The sequence below is a fragment of the Chinchilla lanigera genome, unplaced genomic scaffold, assembly GCF_000276665.1.
Source record: "Chinchilla lanigera isolate Chin_1 unplaced genomic scaffold, ChiLan1.0 scaffold00033, whole genome shotgun sequence".
In the NCBI taxonomy this organism is placed as follows: domain Eukaryota; kingdom Metazoa; phylum Chordata; class Mammalia; order Rodentia; family Chinchillidae; genus Chinchilla; species Chinchilla lanigera.
Genome location: NW_004955434.1, coordinates 9074107 through 9089401, shown reverse-complemented (window position 1 = coordinate 9089401; position 15295 = coordinate 9074107). Strand labels below are relative to the sequence as shown.

The following is a 15295-nucleotide window of genomic DNA, read 5'->3' as shown; positions in this document are numbered from 1 at the left end:
AAAACTAGCAAGGGACCAGGAGAAATCAACCCAGCAGCTACTAGATGATGCAAAGAAGAGTAACATAAGAAAACTTCCCAGGCAGGGAAATAGAATTTGACATACAAGTGAGGCATATAGAACTCCAATTGGCCATATTAAAAACAAATCTGTTGTAAGGCATATAATAGTCAAGATTCTACAAATCTGACACAAGAACAGAATATTAAAAACTGTTTGAGAAAAGAAACAAATGACCCATAAGGGAAACCCCATGAGAATCACAGCTGACTTCTCAACACTCAACCCTTAAGTCAAGGAGAGCATGGAGTGAAGTATTTCAAGCCCTAAAAGAAAATAACATTCAACCAAGATTGATGTACCTCAAAAAACTATCTTTTAAAATTGATAGAGAAGATACTTGCATGATAAAGAACACCTACGAATATTCATGACCAAAAAATTATTAGCAATTACTTCACAAACACATATGCCAAAAAAATTGGAGAACTTAGAAGAAAGGAAGATATCCCTAGATATATATGAATACAAAAACCAAACCAAGAAAAAGCCAGGTACGGCAGTGCATACCTATAATCCCAGCACTCAAGAGCTGGAAACAGGAGGAATACTCTGAGTTCAAGGCCAGCCGGCACTTTCTAGCAAGACACTTTCTCAAAAAAAAAGAGAGACAAAAAGACTTAAAAATCCTAAATAATTAAGTAACAGGCAATGAAACTGAAACAGTAAAACAAAAACAAAACAATGTAAAAAATCCTACCAACTAAGAAAAGACCAGGACCTAATGGTTTCACTGGCAAATTCTACAAGAACTTTAGGGTAGATCTAACACCAATACACCTCAAACTCTTTACTGAAATTGAAAGGCAAGGAATACTCCCAAAGTCAAACCTAGAATGAAGCATTACCCTGCTTTCAAAATCAGACAAAGAACAAACCAAAAAGAGAAATACAAGCCAATCTTTCTAGTGAACACAGGTGCAAAAATCCTCAAGAACTTACTGGCGCCAGGTGTGGTGTCACACACTTGTAATCCCAGCACTCAGGAGGCTGAGACAGGAGGACTGCTGTGAGTTTGAGGCCACCTTGGACTATGAAATGAGTTCAAGGTCAGCCTGAAAGGCATAGTGAAAACCTGTCTCATAAAAAAAGGGGAGGAGAAGAAAGAAAGAAAGAAAGAAAGAAAGAAAGAAAGAAAGAAAGAAAGAAAGAGAGAGGGGGGGAAGAAAGAAAGAAAGAAAGAAAGAAAGAAAGAAAGAAAGAAAGAAAGAGAGAAAGAGAGAGAGAGAAAGAAAGAAAGAGAGAGAAAAGGAAAGGAAGAAAGAAAGTTAATTATTGGCCAATAGAATGTAACAAATTATCAAAACCATCTTATGCCAAGACGGAGTAGGGTTTATCCTAGGGATGCAAGGATGGTTCACTATATTCAAATCAACAAATAACACATAAACAGAAGTACAAAAGTCACATGATCATTTCAATAGACACAGAAAAAGCCTTTCACAAAATCCAACATCTATTCATGTCAAAAACTCTAAAGAGGGCCAGGGATGTAGCTCAGGGGCACAGCACCTGCCTGGCAAACACAAGGCCCTGAGTTCAATTCCCAGTACAAAAAAAAAAAAAAAAAAAAAAAAAAAAAAAAAAAAAATCCACAAAAGATATATAGGTAACATATGACAGTGAAATGCTAAATACTTTTCTCTCCTACAATGAGAAGCAAAGTAACAATGTTTGGCTTTCACCACTGGTCATAATGTTTAAAGTTCTAGCTAATGCATTAAGGCAGAAAAAAATAAATAAATAAAAGGCATACAAATTAGAGAAATAAATTATTCCTATCTGCAGATGACACAATCATCCCAAATAATCTATGAAAACAAACAAAAACCCTCCTGCAAAAAAATAAAAAGCAAAATTTCAGGTTACAATATAAATACACAAAGAAGAAATAAAAATTCGAACTGTTATGGCTTAGATCTAGAATGTTAGAAAGTCCCCAAAAGGCTCATGTGAAAGTGATTACATCATGGGAACAGAATCATCATCGGTGGATGGCTAAGTGTGCTGCTGGGAGGCAGGGCCTGGTTGGGGGAGGTGGATCACTAGGGCAGTGACCTGGAAGGGTGTATCTCCCTCCCCAGCTCCTCCTCTTGGTGCTTCCTGGCTTCCCTCTGCCGGACCCTATCACCGCCTGTTTCTGCCTTGGAGGCATGGACTGAGTCCTCTAAAAATTGTGAGCCAGATAAACCTCTCCTCCTTTACTAGTTACGGTATTTTGTCAGGTTATTTTGTCTCAGCAACAGGAGAGTGACTTAGCCAGTAACTTTCCACAGTGACAACATATGGAGATCAAAATTTAAAATACTTATTTTAATTACTTAAAATATTTAGTTATAAACCTCACATAACATGTACAGGACTTACATGCTGAAAACTACAAAAGAGTGACGAAAGAAATTTTAAAATACCTAAATAAATGGAGAAACATTATGTTCAGAGACTATAAGACTCAATATAATAAAAGTATCAATTCTCTGCAAATTGACATTTAGGTTTAATATAGGTCTTGTCAAAATCCCAGCAGGGCTGTTTTTCAGATTAGACAAGATTATTCTAAAATGTATCATGAAAAGGCAATATATACGTGAACTGGAATAAGTAACATGATTTTGAAAAATAAAAGTTAAATTGGAACAGTCAGTCTGATATCAAAACTTACAGTAACCAAGAAGATTGTGTGATACTAAAAACCAACAGACAGAATGGAGAACCCAGGAAAAAAAACCCATACAAATATGCCCAATCAATTTTTTACACAGGTGCAAAAGCAACTTAGTGGAAGAAAGACTGGTTGGTGTTTCAACAAATGGTGCTGGAGTATTTGGAGATAAATAGAAAAAAATAACTTCAACTTAATAAGCCTTAAATCTTGTACAAGTATTAACTTAAATGTAAATTATAATACTTGTAGAAGGCCAGGGATATAGCTGGGTGGCACAGTGCCTGCCTGGCAAGCAGGAGGTCATGAGTCTGATTCTCAGTCCCCAAAAAGTACTTGTAGAATAAAAACATACAAGTTCACTATTGCTTATTCAAATGCTTTGGACCTTAAGTACTTTAGGTTTGTTTTTTTTTTTTTTTTTTGTATTTTGAAAGATTTGCTAACTTTTTTGGCTTTCATGGTCCAAGTTTTCATTAGTAGCTGAATCACCTGATGACTCACTTCCCACTGCCTCCCAAAGTTCTAAAAGCAATTTTCATGTGACACTGTACTGAACTGGGTTAATTCTACAAAAAATGAAAAGAAAACATGCAATAAAAAAAATTATACACAAAGATATAATAGCTACGGTTGGTTGACTGTGTCAACTTAAGAAATTTAGAAACTTCAAGGCCCTGCCCTTGGGCGGCTTGTTGTCTGGATGGTATAAAGGAGAAAGGAGGGAGGATGGATTGGCTTCTGCTCTTTGAGGAGCTCTAGTCTTTGCCTTTGGCTTGGACATCATCTCCTGGCTTCTACCTCAGACTCGTCAGCTTGTGCCCCAGATCCTTTAGCCTTCTGGCATACTCTTCAGCTCTTTGTCACTGACTCTTCAGCCTTCCATCGTAGACCCACTGGCCTCCTGATATGGACCTGCACAAGACACTGCATGAACTCCAGACTCTGGACTGCAATCTTCAGTCTCCAGTGTGCAGAAAGCCTCTGCACAATCCAACTCTGTGGTTGACTATCGTAATGTCTCCTGATCCAACTCTGTGGTTGACTATCGTAATGTCTTCTACATTTGTAGATCTTGTGTTATATCTATGTCTCCGGTAAAACACTGACTAATAAAGATTTTAGTACCAGAAGTAGAGTGGCTCTAGAGAAATAGAATTATAATAATGAAATTTTTTAATGGCCTTAGGGGTTCCTAGAGTCAGCTATCTAATCTGATGGGACCTAAAGACATCATGGTTTTCCTTCAAATTCTGTGGGGAACACTGGTAATCCATGGAATGAACTGATTAAACTAATATGTTATATAGATCCATTCGACTATCCTAATTCATCACTTATGAGACATTGGGAATTCAGCGACATCACACATAAAATGTTGAATGCCTTTGCAGAGTGGGAAACATAATGATACTGCTTGGTTGGTCTTAGCCTCCCTGGACAAACTAGTGAAGGGAAACAATGAGGTCAAAGCATCCACAGGAAGTCTAAAGTGTTCTGGCTGTGAGAACAAACTAATAAAAGAAAACAGGAACAAAAAAAATTCAAATTCCCAGCTTCAGACACAGATAACAAATTTAAGTTTCTAAATGTGTCCTGAAGGAAAATCTCCTCTCTTTTAGCTGCAAGGCTGAGACTGCAAAAACCCAAACACATCCCTCATAATTCAACTGGCTGAACAATAATTTAAATTTAATGCTCAGCCTCAAAGGGTATCTGGAGCAAAAGTAAGGGCACTGATGGGAAAAGAATGGGACCCTATAAACTGGGAACTGGGATGGAGACCTGTGGGAGGAACCTAAGGAAGCTGAGGATGTACAGTTTTTAGATGTTAATGAGATTATTTTGCCAGAGGAAGAGTTCTTCATCCACACTGGCAGAAGCATCCCCACCTCCGCACCCTGAGGGGTTGGCCTCTTCTAGAATACCTGGAGAAACTAATCCTGTGTTGACCAAGTAGGATAACGCTGATGCTCCTCAGTACCTACCCTCACCACCCATTTTTGCTTCTAGGTCTATATCCAGGCTCCTACGGGTGAGGTAACACAGTGTGGCCCATGAAGAGATCTGCTATTCTCCCAAAGAACCACTTGAGTTTTCTAACTCCTATAAGCAGAAGCCTAATGAGCAAGTGTGGGATAATGGTGGCACACACCTGGATCAGGCTGTTTGTTGCTACTGGCCCATTAAGCAGGGGTTCTGAATTTAGTGTTGCAGCTCACGAAGGTGTTAATAGTTTATTTGGCTGTTGAAGAAGTATGGATCACAAAGATGGCCCACCCAGGCATGGTGGTGCATGCCTGTAATCCCAGCAGTAGGGAGGCGGAGGCAGGTCTGTTGCGAGTTCGAGACCAGCCTGTGCTACAAAGTGAGTGCAAGGCCAGCCTGAACTGCATAGCGAGACCCTGTCTCAAAAAGACAAAAAAAAAAAAAAAGAATAAGGCACTCAAAAAGATGGCCCATTGTGAATGAGATAGAGATGCTTGATATTCCGTGGTGAGGGGATTCAGAGGTTTAGGGAAATGGGAATGCTGCAGTGGATCGGTCAGGTTAAACCTAATCTTCCACATTGGGATGATCCAGAAAATGTAACCTTCACTAACACCTTGAGAAACAGACTCATGAGTGGAGCACCAGCATCCCCGAAAATCCCTGTCATTGCTCTTCTCTGTACGCCAGATCTTACCGTGGGGACTAAACTGTCAAATGTAAGGGCAATGGGCTTGATTGGATCCAGGACTGGCAGAGGTCAAACTGCAGCACTTAATCACCAAAGGCAGGGTCCACGTGCTTACTGTAATGGACAGCAGAAGCAGAACACTGACCAAAATAATCTGACATGTGTAGACCTATGGTGTTGGCTGATTAGCCACAGTATTCCCAAAGGTGAAATAGATAAGAAGCCTATAAAATTTTTACTAGATTTACATAATTGAAAAAATTTAAGGGCAAATGAATAGAAACCTAGTTCAAATCATGGTAACAGGGAATCACTGCCCCTCAACCAGTTACCGGTTTGAGCCAGTTTACAGACCCAGAGCCCCTCAAGTGAAGGGGAGGTCAGGTCCCCTTGGGGAAGGATTCTGATGTGCCAAAAAGTAATACAGTCAAACTTTCTCCCATCCTTCCCCAAAGGGACCTAAGGCCCTTTGCCCGAGTGACTGCACACTTGGGAATGGGGAATGATCAGACATTTTGGGGATACCTAGACACTGGCCCTGAACTAACACTGATTCCAGGGGATCCAAAACATCATTGTAACCCTCTAGTAAGGGTAAGGGCCTATGGAAGTCTGGTGATCAATGGTGTTTTAGCAAAGGTCCAACTCATAGAGGGTCCAGTAAGTCCTGGAACCCATCCTGTAGTCATTTTCCTTGTCCTGGAATTTATAGTTGGGGTAGATGTACTTAGTACTTGGCAGAATACTCACATTGGTTCCCTGACCTCTACTGTGAGGGCTATTATGGATGGAAATGCTCAGTGGAAGCCATTAGAGTTACCACTGCCTGGTAAAACAGTAAACCAAAAGCACTATAGCATGCCTGGAGGAATTGCAGAGATTACTTCCACTATGAAGGACTTGAGGGATGCAAGGGTGGTGGTCCCTACCACATGTCCACTTCATTCTCCTATCTGGCCTGTGCAGAACACACTAGATTACTGTAAATTGAATAAAGTGAAGACTCTAATTGTAGCTGTGGTACCAGATGTGGTGTCTTTGCTAGGGCAGATTAATACGTCTCCTGACACTTGGTATGCAGCTACTGTTTTGGCAAATGTCTTTTCTCCACACCTATCCGTAAGGACCGTAAGTAACAATTTGTTTTCAGCTAGCAAGGCCAGCAATATACCTTTCCTGTCTTACCTCAGGGTTACAGTAACTCTCCAGCCCTGTGTTATAATTTAATTCACAGGGATCTTGATCATCTCTCTCTCCCACAAGATATCACACTGGTCCATTACACTGTTGATGTTATGCTAATTGCCCCTAGTGAGTAGAAGGTAGCAACCACTCTGGATTTGTTAGTAAAGCATTTGAGAGGCAGAGGAAGGAAAATAAATCTAACAAAAATTCAAGGTCCTTTCACCTCAGTGAAATTTCAAGGAGTCCAGTGGTGTGGGGCATGTAGTAATATTCCTTGTAAGGTAAAAAGTTGTTGCATCTGGCTTTCCCTACAACCAAACAGGCACAATGCCTAGTAGGCCCATTGGAATTTCGGAGGCAACCCAGTCCTCACTTAGTGTCTTATTCCAGCCCATTTACTGAATGACTTGGAAAGCTGCTAGTTTTGAGTGGAGCTAAGAACAAGAAAAGCCTCTGCAGCAGGTCCAGGCTGCTCTCTCACCAGGGCCATATAATCCAGCAGATCCAATGGTACTAGAAGTATTGGTTGCAGGTAGAGATGCTGTTTGGAGTCTGCCAGGCCCCCATAGGTGAACTGCAGTGGAGGCGTTCAGGATTTGGGACCAAGGGTCTGCCACCATCCACAGACAACTACTCTCCCTTTAAAAAACAGCTCTCGGTCTGCTACTGGGCCCTAGTAGAAAACTTGATCGTGGGACACTAGGTCACCATGTGACCTGAGTAGCCTATTATGACCTGAGTATTATCTGATCCACCAAGTCATAACGTTGGACATGCACAACAACAGTCTATCATTAAATGGAAATGGTATATTCATAATAGACCCAGGGCAGGTCCAGAGGGTACAAGTAAATTACTTGAGGAAGTTGCCCAAATACCTACAGCTCCAATGCCTGCTACACTGCCTTCTGTTTCCCAGCATGCACCTGTGGCCTTCTGGGGTGTACCATATGATCAGCTGTCAAAGGAACAGAAGGCCAAGGCCTGGTTTATGGATGGCTCTGCACGCCATGTAGGCACCACCAGCAAGTGGACAGCTGCAGCACTACAGCCCCTTTCTGGGATGTCCCTGAAGGTCAGTGGTGAAGGGAAATCATCACAGTGGGCAGAACTTTGGGCAGTGTACTTGGTAATACATTTGCCTGGAAGGAGAAATGGCCGGATATGTGACTGTATACTCACTCACTGGCTGTAGCCAATGGTCTGGTTGGATGGTCAGGAACTTGGAAGGTACATAACTGGAAAACTGGTGACAGAGGTATTTTGGGAAGAGGTATGTGGGCAGACCTCTCCATATGGACAAAAGATGTAAAACTGTTTGTCATGTGAACGTTCAATAAAAGGTGACATCAGCAGAAGAGGAATTTAATAATCAAGTGGATAAGATGGCCTATTCTGTGGATAGTGGCCAACCTCCTTCTTCAGGCACCCGTGTCAATGCCCAATGGGTCCACGAACAGAGTGGCCAGGGTAGCAGGGATGGTGGTTATGCATGGGCTCAGCAACATGAACACTCACTCACCAAGGCCGATTTGGCTACAGCCACTGCTGAATGCCCAATATGCTGGTAGCAGAGGCCAACACTGAGTCCCCCATATGGCACCATTCCCCAAGGTGATCAACCTGTGAGCTGGTAGCAGGTTGATTCTATTGCACCACCTCAATCATGGAAGGGTCTGCACAGACACATACTCTGAATATGGATTTGCCTTCCCTGCAAATAATGCTTCTGCCAAAACTATCATGGGGTCACAGAATGCCTTATCCACCATCATAGAATTCCATATAGCATTGTATCTGACCAAGGAACACATTTTACAGCCAAATAAGTGAGGTAATGGGCTTATACTCTTGGAATTTACTGGTCTTACTATATTCCTCACCATCTAGAAGCAGCTGGATTGACAGAAAGATGGAATGGTCTTTTGAAGACATAGTTACAACACCAACTAGGTAGCAATAGCTTGCAGGGCTGGGGTAAGGTACTGCAAAAGGCTGCATATACTTTGAATCAGCAACCACTATATGGTACGGTGTCTCCCATAGCCAGGATTTACAGGTCCAAGAATCAAGGGATGCAAGTGGGAATGGCACTATTCACTATTACCCCCAGTGAACCACTAGCAAAATTTTTGCTTCCTGTTCCTGCAACCTTATGCTCTGCTGGCTTAGAAGTCTTAGTTCAAGAGAGGGAAGGCTTATACCAGGAAGCACAATAATGATACTATTGACCTGGAAGCTAAGACTTCCCTCTGGTCATTTTGGTCTCCACTTGCCTCTGAGGAAACAAGCTGAAAGGGGAGTCACACAGTGTTGTCAGGGGTGACTGACCCAGACTATCAAGGGGAAATTGGACTACTACTCCACAATGGAAGAAAGGAAGAATATACGTGGAGTGCAGGAGATCCCTTAGCACCTCTGAGACTTACTATGCCCTGTTACTAAAGTTAATGGGAAACTACAAAAACCTTATCCAAGCAGAATGAAAAATGGCCCAGAGCCTTCAGGAATGAACGTGTGGGTCACTCCACTAGAGAGTGAACCAAAACTTGCTGAGGTGCTTGCTGAAGGCCAAGGAAATACAGAATGGGTAGTGGAAGAAGCTACTTCTAAATACCAACTACAACCCCATGATCAGCTTTAGAAAAGAAGACTGTAATTGTACTATTTCTCCTAATATATTTCTAATGTAATACAATGTGGATAGACTTAATACTGGTTCTTAAGGATTGTTAAACCTGTGTTATAATGTTGAAGTTATGAAATGGTAAGAGTAAGCATCACCCAAAAAAAGCTTACCTTCTATTCTGGCAAGGGAATTAGTGTGTTTCCATTTGTACTCAGGATAGTTATAACATGTTAGGTGTAATTGTAAGTGTTTTTGTATCTGAAGACTATTTTAAAGAAATGTGTCTGGCTGCAAAGTTGACAAGTGGTGGATTGCAATGGTTGACTGATTTTGTCAACTTGGGAAGTTTAGAAGCTTAACTAAGTCAGCTCAGAATTCTATACCCTAGGGTGTAGAGGACCCACCTTGGGGAGGCATGTCATCTGAATGGTACAAAGGGAAAATGAGGAAGGATGGACTAGCTTCTGTTCTTTGGAGGAGTTCGTGTTCACATTCAGCATGGATATCTCCTGGCTTCTAGTGCACTCTTCAACCTGGTGGCACAGATCCTTCATCCCACTGGCACAGACTTTCTAGCTTCCACCACTGGCCTTCCCAGCGCAGATCCTTGATACAGACTTGCATAAGACTTTCTCATGGGCTCTAGGCCTCCAGCTGGACTCATGGAGAACACGGCCATGGGCTCTAGGTCTGCAGTTGGACTCATGCAGGACATTGCTGTGGGATCCAGGCCCTCAGCTGGATTCTTTGGGTCTCTAGTGAGTAGACAGATCACCTGCACTCTTCTGCATTTGACCTTGTGGTGAATATTATAAAATAATCCTATAAATTATATGTCCTGTATTAAATCTGTTCCCTTGAAAACCTGGACCAAAACAACAGCACACAATGTGGGTAAAATTTACCTGTTTACATGTTGACACAAATGCACACCCCTTGCTGCTTGTTGTACCAAGTGGGTGAACACAAAGATTGCTTCCTGTATTCCCCCAGCACAGCTACTGAGACACACAGCTGGCTACTGTTATGCTAAAATATGTACTTCCATTAGAAAAATATGTGGAGTGTATTTCACCCACCATAATGCCCCTTGAGCTAGGAAACAGAGATAGATCTTCTGTAAACAAGAAAGGGACCAAAAGATGAAGGGAAAGAGAGGGAGAGAAATTTTTAAAAAAAGGTGTGTTACATACATCCACTTGCTCCCCACAATGAACATCACCATTATGTACTGCAAACATGTACTAAGAAAAATTTTAAAACTTAAAAAAAGATTAACTGGAATAGCAGCCTTACTCATATAGCCAAAAATCAGAAATCACCCAGGTGATTTCTGGTTGAAGTAAACCATTCACTTCAACAAGTGAATGGTTCATACTTTCATACTATGATTTACTGCTCAGTAATAAAAAGGAAAAAGTTGATTAAAAACAACTTGGATAAAACTTCAGAAAATCTTGCTGAGTAAAAAAAAAAAAAAAAAATTCAACCCCAAAAGGTTGTATGTTATACAATTCTACACATGTAACAATTTCAAATGACAAAACTCTAGAAATGAAAAACAGATTAGTGGCTATCAACCACTAAGCAAAAAGGTCAGGGGGTGTGGCTATAAAAAGGCAGTATGACGAATCCTTGTAGTGGTCAAAATGGTCTTTATCTTTACCAGATCAGGGACAATATCCTTTTTGTGATATGTAGGTACTATGGTTTTTCCAGGTGTACCCAATGGGGAAAACTGGATCAATATAGACAAGGTCTCTCTCTGTTATTACAACTGTATGTGAATCTACAATTATCCCAAAATAAAAAGCTTAGTCTTTTAACAAAGATGATGCATAGTTAATTCTGGAAATAGCATTTTTCAGCTTCCAAGTAACAGCAGGTATGAAAATAGGTCACTCAGATTCTTGGTGTTTGTCTTTTAAAATAAAAGTTTTACTATGGGCAGCCCTCCCCCGCAAAAAAATCACTTGAACCCAGGTGTAGTGGCACATGCGTATAATCCCAGCAATGGGGAGGCTGAGGCAGCAAAATCACTGCAAGTTCAAGGGGAGCCTGGGCTCCACAGTGAGTTCAAGGACAGCCTGAACACAGTGAGACCATGTCTCAAAAAAACACCCCAGAACATCTGTAATCCCAGCACTCAGGAGACTGAGACAGGAGGACTGCTGCAAGTTTTAGGCCAGCCTGGGCTACAAAGTGAATTCAAGGCCAGCCTGAACTGCCCAGCAAAATCCTGTCTCAATCAATCAATCACTCGAGTACACTTTTAGCAACAGAAACACAAGGTGGTAGGTTCCTCATCAACAGGACAACAAATATTCAATATACAATTATCATTATTGCAGTCATCTAGTTCCCTTCAAACGCAGTTGTCTGTCAATCATTCCAAGCTCCCCACCATGCCAAACTTTTTCTTTAATATAGGGACCTTCCCCTTTTAGAAAATTCAATTTATGAACAGTCAGATTTATTCCCCAAACAATGTATTAGTTAAGCAAAAGATGTTTTACTTTTCAAAGACCCTCTATATAGCATGTTTCTGCAGAACATTTCAAGGGATTCTTTTGATTAAAACTCCCTTTTCAAAATCTCATCTACATAAGCCACATGTAACCCTCCCATGGGACCAAACAACTCTTCGAATTTCACACAAGAGTTGAAGGGTTAGTCATGTGAACTGCTGGGCAGAAGTCATCCTGTCTCCTAACTCCTAAACTATTGCTCTTGCCCAAGTCCATCATTTCTGTTAGTCCCACTTTAAACAATTATCTTTCTCATGGAATTCTTTTCTATTTAGACTTGCATTATTACACAGAATTTCTTAAGCCAACCAGAACTCTGCAAGTCACAGCCATCGTGCAATCCAGAGACAAAGGTATTTGGAACAGATGCTTTAGAATACTGATGAGGCGCACCCTAGTCTATAAGCAGTTAGAGGGAAACAGGCCCTCTGGGCTGGGGCTGGCTGCACTCTCCTTCCAGCTGTCACTCAGCGGATGTTCAACTTTACAAGCTATCTTACTTAACTATACTTTGATTTGCCTATTTTCAGCAAAATGGCAAGAAAACAACAGCAGAAATAGTACATTGAGACAACATAATTAGTTATGCTTCTCAAAAAAATGAAGTATAAATTACACATGTGGCTGGATAATTACTAAAACCATTCTAGAATTATCTTTCTTTGGGTTTCAAATTCTTTTCATCATTTACAACCCCTCTGCACAGGAAAGGGGAAGTTTTGATTTGCCTAAAGTCACAGAGCTTGACTTGTGTCTCACCCACTTCCAAATCTTTGAACTGTTTCCTGGTACCACACACTGCCATTACTAATTATTAGGGATAGGGAAAAGAAACACCTTATTTATCCAGCAGGCCAGTTCTTCAACATTAGCACTAATGACATTTTGGACAGAAAATTCTTTCTTGTGGGGGTTGACCTATGCATTGTGGGACATCTAGCAGCATCCTTAGGGCTCCATTCACTATATGCCAGCAGCAACACTGCTCCCTAGTTGTGACAAAAAATGTCTCCAACTGGATATGGTGGCACATGCCAGTAATCTCAGCACTCTAATCCCAGTACCTGGGAGGCTGAGGCAGGAGGATCCCTGGATCACAGCAAGTTCAAGACCAGCCTTAGCTACATAGTGAGTTTAAGACCAGACCAGCCTGAACTACATAATGAGATCCAGTCTCAAAAACAAAACAAAACACCTATTTATTTCACCAAGAATAATCCAGGGGAGTGTCTGCTCTGAACTCTCCTGAGCCCCTTGTCACACCCAGCTCTTCCAACTTCCAGTCACTGAAGCCACTTCACTCAAGCTCTTCCTGTTCAGATGCGAAGCTCCTTGAGAGGAGGAGCAAGCAGGTTCTCACAGTTACACTCCCCTAAAAGTCTCGAACATAATGAGGCTCAGTACACTTTTTCTGAATAAATGGCCGGAGACAGAAGGCCTACAGTCTCAGCCTCATCCTCCAAAGCCCACTCCAGGGCAGATGTTTAAGCCAACAAGGAGATGTGGTTTTTGCATTCGATGTCAAGTTCACTAGCTATACTCACAGAGTTTTTTCTAATTCTCACAATCTGAGTGAGGAAGAGGCAGAAAGACATAGACGGTAGCCTAGTAGCTATAACTTCAAACTACCAAGGATGTGCCTGTCTATGACCATGGATCATGCAACAGAGGCTACATGTATTTGGGTATTTCTGTGCTTGTTTCTATGTGTATGCACTTAAATGCTCATGTACACATAGTGTGTGTAACTCTACATATGTACATATGTGTATCTCAGTTACCTCTATAAGAAATTAAGCAAACATCCATCTGTAAGGTTTCTGAGGCACTAAAGCCAGCACAAGGAGGTCTAAACTGTAGACCCCCTTGCCCCTATATATTAACGAAGCAAGACAAACAATATTTCACGTGGCGCTCCCCATAAAATACCAACATATTTGCCAACCAGTATCCTTGGCACCCTTTCAAGAAAATGCCAAGCAGCCAAGTCTTATTCTTGGAAAAAGTGAGACTCCTGCATGGCAATGGCTTTTTGTTTTTGTTTTTTTTTTCCGGTACCGGGAATCGAACTCACGATGTCGAGCTTGTCAGGCAGGCGCTGTGCCGCTGAGCTAAACCCCCAGCCCCTCCTGCACGGCAATGAAAAGATGTTCCACAAATAGTGGAAGCAGAAAAAGACAGTATACTTTAGAACACTAAATATTAGATTGGAGACTACCTATCAAGAGATAAACTCTGAACCGTATCTATAGACACTGTATTTCTGTTAGAAAGCCAAGATCTCCAGGCTAAACTATTTCCATCCCTCTGAAGGGGGAAAAAAGAAAGACTACACGTAGTGTACACAGAAAGCAGAAGCACTTTTATCATGTCCAGCAACAGACGAAGTCTCCAGGCTAATACGGAGTTCAGAAAGTTACAGAGCGGAACAGTCAAGCGGTCACTTTTCCCAAGGGCCAGACTTAAAGGGAACAGATGCTGAAGGGAAGAGCCCCGGCATAAACCATTCAGTGATCGCTCCTTAACCTCCTAGGCATTTTCAAGCAGTAGAAGGAGGCAGAACCATTTACCTACTGTCACCAGTTTGGCATCGCTGTACACGACATCTGGTTTTTTCCTTCCTAACCTTCTACCTCCATCAATGACATCTCTCTCTACCCGCCCCCCACACACCTCAAATACAATCAATTACCATTCAAGAGACAGAAATTCGTAACCGTCCAAACAATGCATTCAGTTGATGAAATGGGCTAGCCACCTAACACAGACGCCAGCGCAAAATTAAACATGTCAGCATGACCCAGGAAGCTTCCAGGACCAGCCACAATTTCTCGCCTTCAATTTATAGGCACGTTTATCCTCTTTTTTTTTTTTAACAGGTTGGTTCTCCCAATTTGGGGTAATCATGCAAAAGCTTTCCAACACCTTATTCAAGGGACCAGTTGAAAATCTGGAGCCAGTTCATGAGACGTTGGTTTACAGTGAGCCTATTTTTAACCTAGCCATCTCTGCGGAGCATAAAGTGTGCTTGGAAGCCTACACTTGGTCTCTCGTCACCAAACCTTTCCTGAACTCAAGACAAACTGCCTATGCCCGGTAAAAATCTGTATCAAAGCTCCTACACTGCACATATCAGTCATGGCTGAAAACGAACAGAATTTTTAAAATTCTTTAATCCACACCCAAAGAGAGGTGTGAGAGAGGCCGAGAAATAATGGCGACAGGAACAGCGAGTGTCCAAGGGGGGCAGTGGCTTCTGAGACCTGCTTTGGGACAGGCGGGGAGCCGACCAGAGTACTTTTCTCTCCAAATATCTCTCCATCGGCTCACTGACCACGTTTCGCTCCCACAAACTGTTTTCTCCTTACGGAACCTCACGGCATAAGCAGCAGTGCTACAGGGCAGCGAGAGGGCGATGCCTGGGATTCGCTGCAACACGTAGGGCTGGAAAACGTGCAGCTGTTTACTACCAGCGCCGGCAGACGCCGAGCGCAGCGCACGGCTGAGCGCGCCCCTCGGCCGACCCCGCCTCCGCCACGCTCCGCGCCGGG

At 42.1% G+C, this 15295-nt stretch overlaps 1 protein-coding gene across 1 annotated transcript in view; it reads right to left on the bottom strand.

Moving 5' to 3' along the window:
• Window positions 1–15295, bottom strand: part of Rcl1 (RNA terminal phosphate cyclase-like 1) — a 63745-nt gene that overhangs the window by 47986 nt on the left and 464 nt on the right. The window lies entirely within an intron of this gene.